The 15,567-nt window shown below is 39.7% G+C and overlaps 1 long non-coding RNA gene across 8 annotated transcripts in view; it reads left to right on the top strand.

Moving 5' to 3' along the window:
• LOC311598073 overlaps positions 1 to 15,567 on the top strand; it is a 115,490-nt gene that overhangs the window by 32,895 nt on the left and 67,028 nt on the right. The window lies entirely within an intron of this gene.

The raw sequence follows: 15,567 nt of genomic DNA, 5'->3' as shown, positions 1-15,567 counted from the left end.
CAAGGAAATCAAAGCAGAAGCTGAGTCTCATAGGCCAACCTTTGGGTAGAAGGCAGGGAGTCTTATGAAATAGTGGGGGGATAGAAGGACCCAGAGGGGACAATAGCTCCACAAGAAGACCAAAAGATCCAGCAAATCTGGGAAAGTTGAGTTTTAGTTGATAACAGATATAGTCAAATTGACAACTAAGTTTATCCATCACATATAGAAGGTGAGTTCCTAGGTAGACAGATGTCTCAGTGGTTAAGACCACTGGTTGCCCTTGTAGAAGACTAGAGTTTTGTTCCCTGAACCCATCTCAGGCAGCTCACAACTATCTATAACCCTAGATCCAAGGACTATGACACCCTTTCTTGTCTTCTCAAAGCACCTGCACACACCTTATATGTCTATGTATGTGTATAAATTAAAAATACTAATAAAAAGAAGGAAAGTTCTTCCCCAATTACATTTCTGTCAAGTTTATCCACATCTCACCCATTTATCATGGTTTCATTGTTAAATTCTCAAACTCTCATTGGTTCAAAGCCACTAAATGACCACTGTAATTTATTACACACTCATGGCCATCTCTTGTACTACCTTTAGGAAAATAGCTCATTATCTGTATCCTCAACAGAATACAAGACATTGTGAGGAAAAAAGTAAGCTTTGATGACTTGGTAAGTATGAAACTCTCCTATTGGCTGTCTTAATTCTACAGTGGAAAGAAAGATGAGGTAAATACAGACCCAAACAAGTCACTTGTATACATTTTGCATTTATTTGTTAAACTTTCTTACTTCCAAGAGCTTGAAATAAGGACAAGTTTTCAGAAGGTATTAACTATCCTATGGCTAGTCTAACTCTACATATTTCTTTTACTGTTGCATTCTGTACTATTAAATTTTCTTTTTATATAGGTAAATAACACATTCCATCTTATTGTCTCTTAACAAAACAAACTTTTGGATTAGAAGATCTACTAGTAACTTAAAACTTTTCCCAATTTCATTTCTAAAAATGCCCAATCCTTTTGAGTTATGTACATAGTCAGGTGTTTGCTTATATGCCTCCTGTCTTTAAACTCATTTAAACAGATAAAATGAGTCAGTTTACACTGAAGTTCCCTTAAAATTATGTCAAAGTAGTTCAATAAGTCCCAGTGAGTGCTGTTTATATTTGAGAGCAATTATGATGGTTCCAAACTCCTGAAGGTTCCATCCACAGAAAAGATAATACCAGTTGCTTGTGGGACATGATGGATCTGAGCTGTGCTTTAAAAGGAAAGAGGTAACGGACCAGTGCTCTTTCCAAGACACTGGTCTTGCTACCTATAGTCTGAAAGTTAACTGCCTCCCAGGCTCCATAGTCTAGCCCCTCAGACTCCCAATAAAAGCTATAGATGCCCACCTAGTTTTGGTGAGCTTGAGATGTTTGCCTGGCATTTCCTGATAGTGCAATGGAGTATGGATTGCAGGTACTTCTGCTGTGTCATGTAATTAGCATGGAGTGGGGGTGTGAGGAAGAGGAAGCTGTTTCAGTGCAACTTTGCAGACATAGAATTGCAGAAGTGTGGCCTGTCCACATGAAGAGAGACTCTTGGTCATGAACCTGTGTGTACTTCTTGAGATAGAGCATGGTGGTTACAATGGCGCCTTCTGGAAGTTTTATCAGGAAACCTCAGATGATGCAAAACCCAGGAGTTGTCTCTTCTAGACAAAGCTTCAGTTATTTCTGTCATCATTCTGTCATAGCCATGCATTCTCTGTGCCAATGCTGTACTCCTAAATATTATTTGAGGATGTAAAAGTGTGGTCTTCAGTCACCTCTTCTGAGCCTTATGAGACATCTTCTGGGCAAGTATGAAGACTTTGAGAGTGCTTTTGACTTCCTTAGTCAGTAATGAAAACTTTTCTACCTCGAATCCTTTGCCCTCTTCACTCTCTTCTACTTCAGAGTCTATAAAACTCTTGGAGTCTTTCGTTGGAATCTTTTACATGTGAAGTGAGTCTAATGTCTGCACTAGCACATGTAACTTATCATCCCTGGAGGGATGTACCTGGCTTTGAGGGAAAATGGAAAATGAAAGACATCTTCTTGATTTAGATTCCAGTTTGGATACCAGAAAAACAAGGAGGAACTCACTGCTTTGCTAGCCCATCCCTGCACCTGACAGCATGGCTCTCTCAAGTCAACAGAGCTGCACCCGTGTTGTACTCTGTTCTCCTCTCATGTCAGTATATCCTCTTCTTGTTTTATGGGCAAAACTCACCAAGTACCCCATGAGTTCCATGTAGTTTCACTTAAACAGAGAACCTTCCACTCCATTGACCCTGAGGGAGCCTGAATGTTGTCCTTAGAAGCTACTATCAAGGAATTTTCTCACAAATGCAGAGAAATTTTTTAAAAAATAAAAAGAAGAGACAGGAATATCAGGTAGCATCCACTCCCTTCAAAAATTAGAGGTGTGGCTATTTGACTTTCAAGTTGTAAAATTCTAATGAAGTTTCATGAGCAAATACCAGTGGAAGAGAAGACATTCAAAGGCAGAGAGGCATGTGAGCACTCCTAACACATCACTGTTAAACCATGGTGCTTGTGGAGGTTTTAGGACACCAGGTGCATCTCAGGTTTGGCAAGGGTGTCTCAGAGGTAGTACAAAGAATGATCCATGAGGAACACTGATTAGTTGGACTTTCTCAAACTGGGAGAAAATATTTCTAAATACATATCTGATAAAGAACTCATAGCCCTCAAATACTAAGCAGTGTGGCACCTCAATAATGCAAAAGGAAATTAAAAGCCCACCTCCTAGTGGCACACTCCTCCAACAAAGCTGTAGCTACTTCTACCTGGCCACACTTTCTAATAGTGCCAATCCCTGTGGACCTATGGGAAGCATTTCTATTTAACCCACCATACTTATATATTTTTATACAATGCTCTATGTAATTCTATATACTGAATCTCATTCATGGTCCATCTGAATTACATTTGTGGATTATTTTGTCTTCTATGAAAAATAAAATGCAGCAGATGTTGAAAAAAAATCTAAGAAGACATTTCACTATGGGTATGAGAATAACAGTAAGCTTAATGAAAGCACTGTGAGTCATTAGGAAATACACATTATATCTGCAACAAGGCACCACCACAAGTTTACCCCTTACAATACCATCATTAGTAATAAGAAGAAAATAAACTACCAAAAGTTAGCAATATTTCATAAAAGCTACATTTATGGTAGGTTTTTTTTTATCTTCATGGGGTCTAATATAGAAACATTTGAAATCCAAATAAAACTTTTTATATGCAGAAATGCACACTTCACTCCAAACTCTATTTTGTACCAGATGTATTTCCCTTTTCAGGCTTGCTGTTGCCAGTACAGAACAATACTTTGGAAAAGTTGAGCAGATTCTCAGAGTAGTAACATCTGAATATATATATATATATATATATATATATATATATATATATATATATAAATGTCTACAGCTCCTTTGTGATGCTCCAAGTTCAAATCCTCAGTACCACTGTAGAGGAATTTTAATGCAGCAACATGGCTGCTCTGATTACATCCAAAGATCTTCTAGGTCTGTGTGATCCAGATGGAAAGCAGACACATTCTTAGTACACACCTTTAATCCCAAACAATGAAGGTAAAGTTAGTTTGTGGAAGAAGCACTCATGTTTGAATGTGATGTCTAATTGAGAGGCAGGCAAAGTGACTATTCAGAGAAAGATTTGACAGATCAGGATATGCTCAACTCTCAAGAGGAGAGAGAGGAAAGAGGCAGCTTAAAGGAGCAGAGAGAGGGGCTAGGGGGAGGGAGAGGGAGATAGAGAGGGAGGGAGAAAGGGGGAGAGAGGAGGCAGTTTTACTGAGACAATTGTACAGAGGCACATTGCAGACAAAGAACAAGCTAGACACAGGTGAAGAAAGAACAAGCCAGAAAATAAGAAGGAGCCAGAAGATTAGAACAGATTGCCAGAGTCAGTTTGAGACCAAGCAGAGAAATTCAGCTAGAAGTTGAGAGAAGCCAGTTTGAATCAGTCAGCTTAAAGAGCAGTTTGAACCAGAACAGCTGACTTGAATCAGCCAGAGTTCAGAAAGAAATAGAAATGGTGAGCTAATTCAGCAGTAACTCTCAGAGGCTGAAAACATTCTGGGCCTGGATTAGGTTATACAGAAGCTGGAAGTTGCCAGGACTAGGCCTAACTTAGCAGACTGAGGCAGTAAGCATCCAAGACAACAATTACTTCTGGCAAATAAAATATATATTTTAAATACCACAGAAGCCAAAATAAAAACCAATATAAAGAACAGAGAAGCCAGAACGGTGTGGTCATTTGGATTGTCTTTGCAGTACAGATTGGTTCAGTCTGTTTGGTTCTCATGCATTGGGTCTCACTGTCGCTCGTACTTTCTGAGAGAATTAATGCAGGGACTGTTTCCCTGTGCTCACATAGAGTACAAACTGAGCTCCACATACCTGAGCATTTGGGTCCTTCCTTACAACCTAAAGGCAAACTTTATTTTATTAAAAGCCTGGTGTTCTTATTTATTTATTTATTTATTTATTTATTTATTTATTTATTTATTTATTATGAATACAGTGCTCTGTTTGCATGCACGCCTGCAGGTCTATGAGGGCACCAGACCTCATTACAGATGGTTGTGAGCCACCATATGGTTGCTGGGAATTGAACTCAGGACCTTTGGAAAAACAGCCAGTGCTCTTAACCTCTGAGCCATCTCTCCAGCCCAAGTGTGGTGTTCTTATATGAGCTCTGTCATGAAGATGCAGTCTTATAAATTAGAATATTTTTGATGTTATTAAGAATAATGGTAACTCACTCATTTGAATGTGATGTTCAGTGGGAATGAGTTGATTGAACATGCTTGCCTTTTCTTATGAATGCTCCATAAGATGCTTGCTCAGGGCTGAAGAGATGGATCTGGGTTTAAGAGATCCAAGATGTTGTTGCATCATACCTGTATTTGGTTCTTTGCACCCAAATAGTGGCTTTACAACCATCTGCAACTCCAATTCTAGGGGTTTGGACACCAGATGCTCTCTTTGGACCTCTGTGGGCACTAGGCTCACAAGTGGTGCACATGAATACACCAAGAAAAATACTCATACTTGTAAAATACATTATAAAAATTAATTTAGAATGTAGGTTACTGTTACAAAGCTCATCTTTCTCTTAGAATTACAAACCATGTCCTTATCTGCCTTTTGCTGATATTTAATAGTGATTCAAAGCTTTGTGCTGGATTCTCATGCATTTTATTTGCTTTAAGAGAACTCAAAAATCAATGAATTGTTTTTTACTGTATTTTATGATTCATAAACTTATTTATGGAGATCATTAAAATAAACATGCCAAGACATTGCATATGACACAGTTGGTATGAAAAGGATATAAATAGCTTCATTTAATAAGAAAATATTCTCACAATATATGCAAATGTTTGTGGACATTACGGTGCACACAGTAGCTTGTTTTGGTGTTTGTTTGTTTGGCATTTTTGTTGTTGTTTTGTTTTTTTGAGGCAGGGTTTGTCTGTGTACCCCTGGCTGTCTTGGACACACTTTGTAGACTAAGCTGGCTTCAAACTCACAGAGATCTGCCTGCCCCTGCTTCCCTGAGTGCTGGGATTACAGGTACAGACCTGGCTTGTTTGAGTATTTTTATGTGTGCATAATCTCGCAATATACTTCTGAAGAGGTACTATCAGCCTATCTTCCAGATGAAGAATCAATGCAGCCAAGTGAGGCCGGACTGAATATTGTGCCATCAGCACTCTCCGAAATCAACTTTTCCCATGATCATCTGACCTGCTTTTCAAATTCATTGTCATTTTAAACTCAGGAAGCTCACACTCCAGACCTCCAGTTTTGCAACTTCCTAACGGTTCCTTAGAAGAGCTAACAGTGTCATATGTTTTCGTCCGGTACCTGAGGTCACTTCATGCAATCGCCACTGCTTTCCACTTGGCCACGCCCAGAGCTGATGGATAGCTCTGAGACCGTGTAGCTCAGTGAATGCTGGCATGAGCTCTCAGAAACTGCCCATCTGTTCCTTAAATACAACCATTAAAGTACACTACACAGCACACTTTGTAGAAGGTATTCTTTAAATGACTAGTTCTCGTTTTAACTTTCTTCAAACATTTTTGAGCTGGTTCTTTACATGGAAGCAAATAAGAGTGATTACAGATGATTCTGTTGTCACTTATGTGATGGAGTGTTAGAGTCGGGGCCTATGGAAAGTTGTAAACAAGGCTCAAACCACTTGATCACAGGCTCTATAGCTGGTCTCATCCATCCTCTCAAAGTATCTTGCAGCTCATTTTAAGCGTATGTGGAAATTCTGTGTAAACCTACATGCGAGAACTCTCAGATCATGATCACACAGCAGCAGATGCTGCTGGCAATGGGCTAGCACAAGACGGTGCCTGTCAACAATGAATCATGGAGTATAAAGGACCCATGTAGCCTTACTGCTCACTGCTGAACTGTGAGCTACTGATGGATGCTCGGGGCACAGACACTGTCTTCAGTTGTCTACCCACTGATGAAGCCATCATGCTCCAATGTACTAAAATGTGCTACTGGAAACCCATAGTCACACTGATGGACCTGCTTAAACTCAGTAGGTCAGGAAACAAAAAGACACGAATGTGGGAAAGGGTCTTGGAGGGCAGTTAAAGAAACAAGAGAAGGCAAGGGTGGCAGTTTTCAGAACGTACTGACTACGGATAGAAGAACTTATCCAAAGAACTAATTTGATAAAGGAAAGCACCATGCCCTGAACAACCACTGACAACCCCCGCAGAGCTCCTAGCAGCACATCTCTCTGAGTCACGTCTCACATGAGTCAGGCAGCAGTACCTGGTGCCAGAGTTCTTCCCACTACATCCCTCTGGGAAAGCTGAGCCCAGTGACCTTACTAATGATCTTTTCCTTTTTTTGATTCTTTGTCTTCTATCAGAAAATAACATAAATCCTCGAGCTTCGAATTCCACAGTCTGGCAAAGCCCAAGAGTTTCCAAATGCCCTCAAATTCTGCAACAGCTATTTCAGCAATCAAAACCATGAGTTCTAGTGTTAATCCTGCCTCTGAGCCTCTAGACTCAAATTTCTTTCAAAATCTCAAAACTTCTCTGAATTGTACTTAAACAAAAAACATAGGTATAAAATCAGACTTAAAGAAATATCATAGGTCATTTATAGGAAAGAATCCTACTATCAGCCCCACTAAAAGAATGCAGCCTATGTTAAACAGATATTTCAGTTCTGCAAGGCAGGACTTCAGCCACCTGGATCCTGAGCATTTTCTTTCTAAAAGGAACCTTCCTCGTCCCCATCAGTAGGCCCACACTCCAATCTTCCTGCCAGGTTTCCTCCAGAATTTAATTAAGTTGCTTTTCTGTATTTCAAGCTCTCAGGCACCAATTTGTAGATACAAATCATCAAGATCTTGGGCCAATATAATAATGTTTTTATATTCAATTCTATTATGGGTGCATTGTAGTAACCAACTTTTCTGACTATCCTTGGATGTCAAATCCTTAAGACATTTCAACAATTTAATTACAGAGCTTTAAAAAGAAAAGAGAGAAAAAAATTTACAATCGCAGTCAGAGAACTCAACATTTTCCTCCCAATATTTAATGGGGCAGCTATACAGAAAGTCAGCAAAGAAAGAAAAGTTCTAAGTGAATCAAAAGCTATCAGGATTTTGATCCATTTGACATTTCCAGAATATTCCATGAATAACATATTACACAGACTCAGTGAACATACAAGGCTGACCAGTATAGGATATGCTACAAACCCATTATCAAGCCTCAGTAAATTTATAAGGATTTTTATATGAAAAAATATGACTTATCAGTCAAGGAGGTTAAATTGAAAATACTAATAGAAAGACGTCTTTAAAACATGTCTCAAATATTTGGATGATAAGTAATACATTGCTAATCTACTAAGTCAGAATATAAAATGACCTTGTGGATCCCTGTTCCATCTATACTGAACTTTTGGCTAGCCTGATCTTGTTCAGATAACCATAGGTACTGTTAATTGGGGTGAGAGGACAGCCAGATTGCTTCCAGAAAGTCACCATGTTGCATATCTCCTCACTGTCCAGCAGCCCATACACGCTTTTCACCTCTCTTCTTCAAAGTTCCCTGAGAACTGGGTTGTTAGAGATTGATATATATGAGGTTTGACTCATCCACAACTGAGTACTCAGTGTTTCACCACAACTGTTCAGCGTTTCGACCAGCTCTGAGTGTCTGATTTATGCACTACCCACATTCTTTTTTTTTTACTAATTCATTCATATCACATCTCAATTGTTATCCCATTCCTCCCTTCCTCTCATGTTCACCCTATTCTCCTCTCCTAAGACTGTGACTGAGGGAGACCTTCTCCCCCCTGTATATGATCATAGGGTATCAAGTCTCTTCTTGGTAGTCTGCTGTCCTTCCTCTGAGTGCCACCAGGCCTCCCCATCCAGGGGACGTGGTCAAATATGGGGCACCAGAGTTCGTGTGAAAGTCAGTCCCCACTCTCCACTCAATGGTGGAGAATGTCCTGTCCATTGGCTGGATCTGGGTAGGAATTCGATATTTACTGCATGTACTATCCCTGGTTGGTTCCAGTGTTTGAGCAGAATCCCTGGGTCCAGATCCATCCATCATAATGTTCTTCTTGTAGGTTTCTAGGACCCTCTGGATCTTTCTATTTCCCCATTCTCCCATGCTTCTCTCGCCTAGAATCTCAATAGCATGTCCTCACATCTATCCAACTTTCCTGGTAGGTGAAGACTTTCAAGGGACATGTCCCTTGGGCTAGTGTGCAGATATAAGTGAGTATATACCATTTGAGTCTTTCTGTTCTGGGTTAACTCACTAATTGTGATAATTTCTAGTTCAATCCATTTGTCCACAAATTTCGGGAATTCCTTGTTTTTAATAGCGGAGTGGTATTCCATAGTGTAAATGTACCACGGTTTCTTTATCCATTCTTCTACTGAGGGGCCTTTAGGCTGTTTCCAGGTTCTGGCTATTACAAATAAGGCCACTATGAACATGGCTGAGCATATGTCATTGTTGTGTGCTGGAGCATCTTCTGGGTATAGTCCAAGGAGTGGAATAGCTGGGTCTTGAGAAAGCTCTATTCCTAGTTTTCTGAGATAGCACCAGATAGATTTCCAAAGTGTACAAGTTTGCATTCCCACCAGCAATGAAGGAGTGTTCCTCTATCTCCACATCCTTGCCAGCATATGGTGTTGCTTGAATTTTTGACCTTAGCAATTATGATGGGTGTAAGACGAAATCTCAGAGCTGTTTTGATTACATTTCTCTAATGGCTAAGAACGTTGAGCATTTCTTTAAGTGTTTCTCAGTCATTCAATATTCCTCTGTTGAGAATTCTCTGTTTAGTTCTGAGTCACATTTCTTAATTGGGTTATTTGGTTTGGTGGTGTTTAATTTCTTGAGTTTTTTATATATTTTGGATATTTGACCTTTGTCAGATGTAGAGTTGGTGAAGATCTTTTCCCAGTCTGTAGGTTGTCACTTTGTTCTGTTGACAGTGTCTCCTGCCTTACAGAAGCTTCTCAGTCTCATGAGGTCCCATTTATTAATTGTTGACCTTAAGGCCTGGGCTGTTGGTGTTCTGTTCAGGAAGTTGTCTCCTGTGCCAATGTGTTCCAGGCTCTTCCTCACTTTTTCTTCTAACTGATTTAGTGTCTCTAGTTTTTTTTAATTAATTTATTTTTTTAATATATTTTTTCTTTTTTTTCTCCTTTATTAATTTATTCTTGTTACATCTCAATGGTTCAATGGTTATCCCATCCCTTGTATCCTCCCATTCTTCCCTCCCTCCCAATTTCCCCTTATTCCCCTCCCCTATGACTGTTCCTGAAGGGGATTACCTCCCCCTGTATATGTTCATAGGGTATCAAGTCTCTTCTTGGTAACCTGCTGTCCTTCCTCTGAGTGCCACCAGGTCTCCTCCTCCAGGGGACATGGTCAAAGGTGAGGCACCAGAGTATGTGAGAAAGTAATATCCCACTCTCCACTCTACTGTGGAGAGTGTTCTGTCCATTGGCTAGATCTGGGTAGGGGTTTAAGGTTTACCGCCGGTATTGTCCTTGGCTGGTGCCTTAGTTTGAGCGGGACCCCTGGGCCCAAATCTGCCTATCATAATGTTCTACTTGTAGGCTTCTAGGACCCTCTGTATCCTTCTACTTTGCCATTCTCCCATGCTTCTCTCATCTAGAGTCCCACTAGAATGTCCTCCCCTCTGTCTCAGTTTCCTGGTAAGTGAAGACTAAACAGAGAATTCTCAACAGAGGAATATCAAATGGCTGAGAAACACTTAAAGAAATGCTCAACCTCCTTAATCATCAGGGAAATGCAAATCAAAACAACTCTGAGATTCCATCTTATACCCATCAGAATGGCTAAGATCAAAAATTCAAGCGACACCACATGCTGGCGAGGATGTGGGGAGAGAGGAACACTCCTTCATTGCTGGTGGGAATGCAAACTAGTACAACCACTTTGGAAATCTATCTGGTGCTATCTCAGAAAAATGGGAATAGGGCTTCCTCAAGACCCGGCTATTCCACTCCTTGGAATATACCCAGAAGATGCTCCAGCACACAGCAAGAAAATTTGCTCAACCATGTTCATAGCAGCCTTATTCATAATAGCCAGAACATGGAAACAGCCTAAGTGTCCCTCAATAGAAGAATGGTTAAAGAAACTGTGGTACATATACACTATGGAATACTATTCAGCTATTAAAAACAAGGAATTCCCGAAATTTGTGGATAAATGGATTGAGCTAGAAATGATCATAATGAGTGAGTTAACCCAGAAGCAGTGTCTCTAGTTTTATGTTGAGGTCTTTAATCCACTTGTACTTGAGTTTTGTGCATGGTGACAAATATGGGTCCAATTACATTTTTCAGATGTAGACATCCAGTTAGACCAGCACCATTTGTTTAGGAGGCTTTCCTTTTTCCATTGAATAGATTTGGCTTCTTTGTCAAAAATCAAGTGACCATATGTGTGTGTGGATTCATCTCTGGATCTTCAATTCAATTCCATTGATCCACCAGCCTATTGCTATGCCAGTACCATGCTGATTTAATTACTCTTGCTCCATAGTATAGCTTGAGATTCGGTATGGAGATTCCTCCGGAGGATCTTTTATTGTATAGGACTGTTTTTGCTATTCTGGGTTTCTTGTTTCTCTATATGAAGTCCAGGCTCTTCTGGCTTTTACGGTCTCTGCTGAGAAATCAGGTATAATTCTGATAGGTTTGCCATTAAATGTCACTTAGCCCCTTTCTCTCACCACTTTAAAATTGTTTTCTTTGTTCTGTGTATTTTGTGTTTTGATTATTATGTGATGGGAGGTTTTTCTTCTCTGGTCTATTCTATTTGGTGTTCTGTAGACCTCTTGTATGTTTATAGACATCTCATTCTTTAAATTTGGGGAATTTTCTTCTTTGATTTTGGTGAAAATATTTTCTGGGTCTTGGAGTCAGGTGTCTACTCTTTCCTCAATGCCTGTTATCCTCAGGTTTCATCTTTTCATGGTGTTTTTGATTTCTTGGATGTTTTGTGTCAGGAATTTTTCAGATTTAGCATTTTCTTTGATGGTTGCTTCAAGACTTATGATTGTATCTTCTAGACCCAAGATTCGCTCCTCCATCTCTTGGATTCTATTAGAGAAACTTACTTCTGTGTTGTTTGCTTTCTTCTCTAAGCATTCTCTTTCCCATTTTTCTTCTTTCCAGGTCTTTACCATCGTTTCCATTTTCATCATCAGATCTTGAACTGTTTTATTGATTTCCTTCATCTGATTGGTCCAATTTCCCTGGATCCCTTCCAGTGACTCTCCAGAGGCCTCTTTTATGTCTTCTACCTATTTGGATGCCTCTTCGTTCATTTGTTTAAGGATTTTATTCTTTTTCTCCATTATCATATTCATTCCTAGAGATTTGAAGTTTTTTTTCTTGTCTTTCAATTGTGCTTGAGTTCTCCAGGTTGTTTTCTTTAGAATAGTTGGGATCTGGAGATGCCATATTGTTTTGGGTTTTGTTGTTCATGTTTCTATGCTGGCCTTTTGTATCTTGATGTGTCTGATGTTGGGAGGTATCTTCTGGGGTCCTTCACTGGTCATTGAGAGCAGTTTGTTGGTGAGTAATTTTAGGTCGAGATCTGAGAGAGGCAGACACCCTGGTTTTGGTGTCTGAAGACTTAACGTCACACCCTCGGTTCCCCACTAGGTCAGCTGAGGTAGGTGCTGGTGCTCTGCAGCTCCAGTATCAGTTTGAGGTAGAGGATGTAGAACCAGTTTTCCTATATTTGGCTGGGCTTTGAATATCCTGCCCTTGGGCCGTGGGGCTTTGGGTCCTAGGCTCAGGTCACCCTAGAGTGCCTAAACCCCTGTTGGCTTCTAGAAATTGTTTCGGCTTCTGCCTGTTCCCACCAGACACTACCCACTTTCAAAAAAAAAGCTTTTCTGATGAAAATTGCAAGCTTCATAAATATATGGAAATAAACATAAATATTTAGAATATAGTTTTGGAGCAAAGAAATAATAGAGTCTCCACCAGGGCTTATGATCTCTCTCATCTTGGACATTTACATTATGAGTTGTAAAAAGGAAAGATTCTGTGGAGAAGACCTCATGACTTCAGTCCAGAGTAGTTGGTTCTCTCCACAGCCTTCATCCCACTGTTGTACACCTTGCCAGCATGGCACCATTGTATCAGCAGTGGGTTACCCCATCAATGCTTTTCTCTCCCAGACATTATGAAAGTTACACAGCAGGGAAAGTTACTCTGAGGGTTCATGGTTCATTTCTCTATTTTCTGCATTCAAAGTGAGTAATTATTTTCAGTAATCAGTTTTTAGTGTCTAGTTATGGTGGACAACCAAGAACAGTGGCAATATGTGTGCTGGTTTGTATGCCTTGGGAGACTTCCCTGCCCAATAACTAGTAGGAAACTGTCCATTCCTGGATAGTTTATTTAACAGCCCTGGGTTTCTGTGAGCAGCATTGCATTCCCAGGGAAGGCACTTCTGCCAAGCTTTTTTCTTTAGATTCATATGCATCAATTTAGGATAGAAATTTTCAGATTCAATTAACGCACATCAGCTATATATTTTTTTCTGAATATTCACCAAGTTACATTTTATTTAGTGAGATATTTTACTCTAATGGAAAGCAAAGCTTAGGCCTTTGTTAAATGTCAGAAAAATGTGTTTTCACTTCACTCACAGAATTTTATCCACAGATGCTAAAAGCCTAATTAAGGGGATTTCACTTATTTCCAGTACAAACTATTTGATGATTAGAGAAGTGGATGAAATGTGAAAGGTGTCACAAACTACGTATTTGTTAGAGATGTATTTTAGCAGAGTTAAAGCCTTTCAGTTTAATCTCCTGAGATTCCCATTGACAAATGAAGCTCTTGTGTTATCAACTAAGGGGATTCAGTAAGCGCCTGCTTCATGTGATAGAAAAATGCCACTAGCCAGATTATTAGACAGTTACAATATATGGAAATTTCCTAATTAGCTTGTCAATCTTTTTTATAAGACTTGTCTAAGACAGACTCATTACTTCTTCTATGGTGCTTCAGGAAACTTCCCTTCAGCATATTTTATTTACACACTGAAATAAAAGAGTATGATTCCAATACTCTTATAAATTCTTCTAAATACAAGGGTCTGATTATGTAAGTCCACAGCCTCTGACTGCCACAAAGATAGACATCTCAACCCCATTCTTCTCACAGGAAAGGTGGTTGTTATATATATAACTGAGTAACCAGTAACTTACCTTCAGCTCTTAAGATTCTTTGGGTGTATTCATGTGTGTTTGAATGTGGGGGACCAAACTAAATTCATTTCCCAAGCTTGATACTTGACATTTTGTCACCTTTTATCCTTATTGTTGCTACAAAGCAAATCCCTCCAGTAGATGAAGGGAGAAAAGGACCCCAGGCCCAGCTTCTGGTAAGAAAATTCAGTTACAAAATATATGCACTCTAGGAAATAATGCATTCAACACAGCACAAGTTCCTTCCCAGCCTGCAGCCAAAGTTAGCTTATATTCGGGACAAAGTATGGCCTCCATGGGACAAGGTGAAAAGACCCTTGACCTCTTTCATGAAGGAGAAACAACTGGTGGTGCAGATCCACTGTAACATCAATTTTTTAGTCCTGGGGGGTGAAAATGATCTAATTGTAATGAAATATTTAAATGCTTGCAGCAGGAAAGTAAGAAAAAAAAAACTACAGAGCAGCACAGTAATAAGAATAAGAAGGGTGCTATAGTTTGAGCAGGACAATATGTGCAGTAAACTTTGAACCTCTACTCAGATCTAGCCAATGGATAGGACATTATCCACAGTTGAGTAGAGAGTGGGGTCTGACTTTCACACGAACTCTGGTGCCCTATATTTGACCACGTCTCCTGGATGGGGAGACCTGGTGGCACTCAGAGGAAGGATAGCAGGTTACCAAGAAGAGACTTGATACCCTATGAGCATATACAGGGGGAGGAGGTCCCCCTCAGCCACAGTCATAGGGGAGGGGAGTAGGGGGAAAGCGGGAGGGAGGGAGGAATGGGAGGATACAAGGGATAGGATAATAATTGAGATGTAATATGAATAAATTAATAAAATATATTTTTAAAAAAGACTAAGAAGGGTGTGTTGAAAGGCAGGAGGCAGAGCAACAGCCTGTGGAAAGATGACCTGGGAGGTTCTGCATGTGGATTGTATGTGTGCAAGAGGCGACATGTTACAGTGCACATGTGGAGGTCATAGGACAACTTTTAGGGAGTCTGTTTTCTCCTCCACTGTGGGTCTGAATTCAGGTTATCAGGACTGGAGGCACACCATGTCAGCCACTGAGCCGTCTCACTGTCCCTTGGTTTGTTTTAACATTACTGAAGGGAGTTGTATGCCTACAAAGTGCTCCCAATTACTTATGCAGTTCATTCATTTTCAGTACCTTTTCAGATTTGTGCAGCTTTACAGCAGCTTAGTTTTAGAAACTAAAACCCTTAGTTTGGGAAAGGTGCACATTCCTTGTTCACAGACAACTCCCATCTTTTTAGCTTTACAGCTTCTGTACAGATTTCACAATGTGCACACTCGAGTAAAGCATGTTTGCAGATAAAATATGATGTAGTGCATAGATGCATTGTGAACATATTAGCTCTCCAATAAATTAATCCCAACATGTATTAAAAATAGAGTCTAATTCACGTTCAGAGCAGTGGGGTGAAAAGCCCAAACAGGAGGGCAAATCAGCATACTTGGTAGTGCTCTGATCGTCATTTCACATTGAGTTTGATGAACTGAAGGTGCTGAAATCAGTAGATTTTTACATAAAAATTGTACTTTTATAAAATAAAATTTACTCTTATTTCATACATTCAGTTTATTGTGTGAAAGGAAAATAATGAACTCAATGGACATTTTATTTGTTATAAGAAATATCTAGTCATAACATATATGAAACAT

This window comes from Acomys minous (assembly GCF_964271855.1).
Source record: "Acomys minous genome assembly, chromosome: 5".
In the NCBI taxonomy this organism is placed as follows: Eukaryota; Metazoa; Chordata; class Mammalia; order Rodentia; family Muridae; genus Acomys; species Acomys minous.
Note: the sequence above shows the minus strand (reverse complement) of the source record. Positions and strands in the feature narration are given on the sequence as shown.